Source organism: Arachis ipaensis, chromosome B7, assembly GCF_059453495.1.
Source record: "Arachis ipaensis isolate K30076 ecotype BB chromosome B7, ASM5945349v1, whole genome shotgun sequence".
In the NCBI taxonomy this organism is placed as follows: domain Eukaryota; kingdom Viridiplantae; phylum Streptophyta; class Magnoliopsida; order Fabales; family Fabaceae; genus Arachis; species Arachis ipaensis.
In genome coordinates this window covers 110,938,908-110,941,961 of record NC_142442.1, presented here as the reverse complement: position 1 = coordinate 110,941,961, position 3,054 = coordinate 110,938,908, and the positions used below count along the sequence as shown (strand labels likewise).

Here is a 3,054-nt window from a genome sequence, read left to right as displayed (position 1 = left end):
GCATTCTTGCATGCATTCATTGTTTTGATCCAAAATTTTCATGCATTGAGTCTTTTTCATGTTTTTCCCTTTCATCATTAAAAATTCAAAAATCAAAAAAATATCTTTCCCTTTTTCACTCATAAAATTCAAAAATTTGAGTTGACTTTTTCAAAAATTTTTAAAATCTAGTTGTTTCTTATGAGTCAAATCAAATTTTCAATTTAAAAATCTTATCTTTTTCAAAATCTTTTTCAAAAATCAAATCTTTTTCAATTTTCTTATTTATTTTCAAAAATTTTAAAAATATTTTTCAAAAATCTTTTTCGTATCTTTATCTCCTAATTTTCGAAAATAACATCATCAATTAATGTTTTGATTCAAAAATTTCAAGTTTGTTACTTGCTTGTTAAGAAAGATTCAAACTTTGAGTTCTAGAATCATATCTTATGATTTCTTGTGAATCAAGTCATTAATTGTGATTTTAAAAATCAAATCTTTTTCAAAACTAATTTTAATCATATCTTTTTCAAAAATTTGATTTTAAAATATCTTTTTTAACTTCTTATCTTCTTATCTTTTCAAAATTGATTTTCAAATTAGTTTCAACTAACTAACTAACTTTTTGTTTGTTTCTTATCTTTTTCAAAACTACCTAACTAACTCTCTCTCTCTCATTTTAGAAAATATCTTCCCTCTTTTTCAAAATTTCTTTTTAATTAATTAATTATTTTAATTTTTGATTTTAATTTTCGAAAAATTACTAACCTTTTTCAAAAACTATTTTCGAAAATCACTAACTCTTTTTCAAAAATTATTTTCGAAAATTCTCTCTCTCTCTCTCTTATCTCCTTCTATTTATTTATTCATCTACTAATACTTCATCTCACCCAAATTCGAACCCCCTCTTCCATCTGTGTTCGAATTTTTTCTTCTTCTTTTCTTCTACTCACACAGGGACCTCTATACTGTGGTAAAAAGGACCCCTATTATTATTATTTTTCTGTCCCTCTTTTTCATATGAGCAGGAGCAAAGACAAGAACATTTTTGTTGAAGAAGATCCAGAACCTGAAAGGAATCTGAAGAGGAAACTAAGAGAAGCTAAATTACAACTATCCAGCAAGCACCTGTCAGAAATTTTCGAACAAGAAGAGGAGATGGCAGCCGAAAATAATAATAATGCAAGGAGAATGCTTGGTGACTTTACTGCACCTAATTCCAATTTACATGGAAGAAGCATCTCCATTCCTGCCATTGGAGCAAACAATTTTGAGCTTCAACCTTAGTTAGTTTCTCTAATGCAGCAGAACTGCAAGTTTCATGGACTTCCATCTGAAGATCCTTTTCAGTTCTTAACTGAATTCTTGCAGATATGTGATACTGTTAAGACTAATGGAGTAGATCCTGAAGTCTACAGGCTCATGCTTTTCCCTTTTGCTGTAAGAGACAGAGCTAGAGTATGGTTGGACTCTCAACCTAAGGATAGCCTGAACTCTTGGGATAAGCTGGTCAAGGCTTTCTTATTCAAGTTCTTTCCTCCTCAAAAGCTGAGTAAGCTTAGAGTGGATGTTCAGACCTTCAGACAGAAAGAAGGTGAATCCCTCTATGAGGCTTGGGAGAGATACAAAGGACTGACCAAAAAGTGTCCTTCTGACATGCTTTCAGAATGGACCATCCTGGATATATTCTATGATGGTCTGTCTGAATTAGCTAAGATGTCATTGGATACTTCTGCAGGTGGATCCATACACCTAAAGAAAACGCCTGCAGAAGCTCAAGAACTCATTGACATGGTTGCTAATAGCCAGTTCATGTACACTTCTGAGAGGAATCCTGTGAGTAATGGGACGCCTATGAAGAAAGGAGTTCTTGAAATTGATACTCTGAATGCCATATTGGCTCAGAATAAAATATTGACTCAGCAAGTCAATATGATTTCTCAGAGTCTGAATGGAATGCAAGCTGCATCCAACAGTACTCAAGAGGCATCTTCTGAAGAAGAAGCTTATGATCCTGAAAACCCTGCAATAGCAGAGGTAAATTATATGGGTGAACCTTATGGAAACACCTATAATCCATCATGGAGAAATCATCCAAATTTCTCATGGAAGGATCAACAAAAGCCTCAACAAGGCTTTAATAATGGTGGAAGAAATAGGTTTAACAATAGTAAACCTTTTCCATCATCCACTCAGCAACAGACAGAGAATTCTGAGCAGAATCCATCTAGCTTAGCAAATTTAGTCTCTGATCTATCTAAGGCCACTGTGAGTTTCATGAATGAAATAAGATCCTCCATTAGAAATTTGGAAGCACAAGTGGGCCAGCTAAGTAAAAGGATCACTGAAATCCCTCCTAGTACTCTCCCAAGTAATACAGAAGAAAATCCAAAAGGAGAGTGCAAGGCCATTGATATAACCAAAATGGCCGAACCCAAAGAGGGAGAGGAGGACGTGAATCCCAAGGAGGAAGACCTCCTGGGACGTTCAGTGATCAATAAGGAGGTTCCCTCTGAGGAACCAAAGGAATCTGAGACTCATCTAGAGACCATAGAGATTCCATTGAACCTCCTTATGCCCTTCATGAGCTCTGACGAGTATTCCTCTTCTGAAGAGAATGAGGATGTTACTGAGGAGCAAGTCACCAAGTACCTTGGTGCAATCATGAAGCTGAATGCCAAATTATTTGGTATTGAGACTTGGGAGGATGAACCTCCCTTGTTCACCAATGAACTAAGTGATCTGGATCAACTGACATTGCCTCAGAAGAAACAGGATCCTGGAAAGTTCGTAATACCTTGTACCATAGGCAACATGATCTTTGAAAAGGCTCTGTGTGACCTTGGTTCAAGGATAAACCTCATGCCCCTCTCTGTAATAGAGAAACTGGGAATCTTTGGGATACAAGCTGCTAAAATCTCATTAGAGATGGCAGACAATTCAAGAAAACAGGCTTATGGACAAGTAGAGGACGTGTTAGTAAAGGTTGAAGGCCTTTACATCCCTGCTGATTTCATAGTCCTAGATATTGGGAAGGATGAGGATGAATTCATCATCCTTGGAAGACCCTTCCTA

General features: G+C 35.5%; 1 non-coding gene across 1 annotated transcript; it reads right to left on the bottom strand.

Annotated features, from left to right (window-relative positions):
• Positions 1 to 1,533: 1,533 nt before the first annotated feature.
• LOC148553730 (small nucleolar RNA R71) lies at positions 1,534 to 1,641 on the bottom strand. The gene has a single exon (XR_015892924.1). It is a non-coding gene; the product is annotated as a small nucleolar RNA R71 (small nucleolar RNA).
• Between the last annotated feature and the right edge of the window lie 1,413 nt (positions 1,642 to 3,054).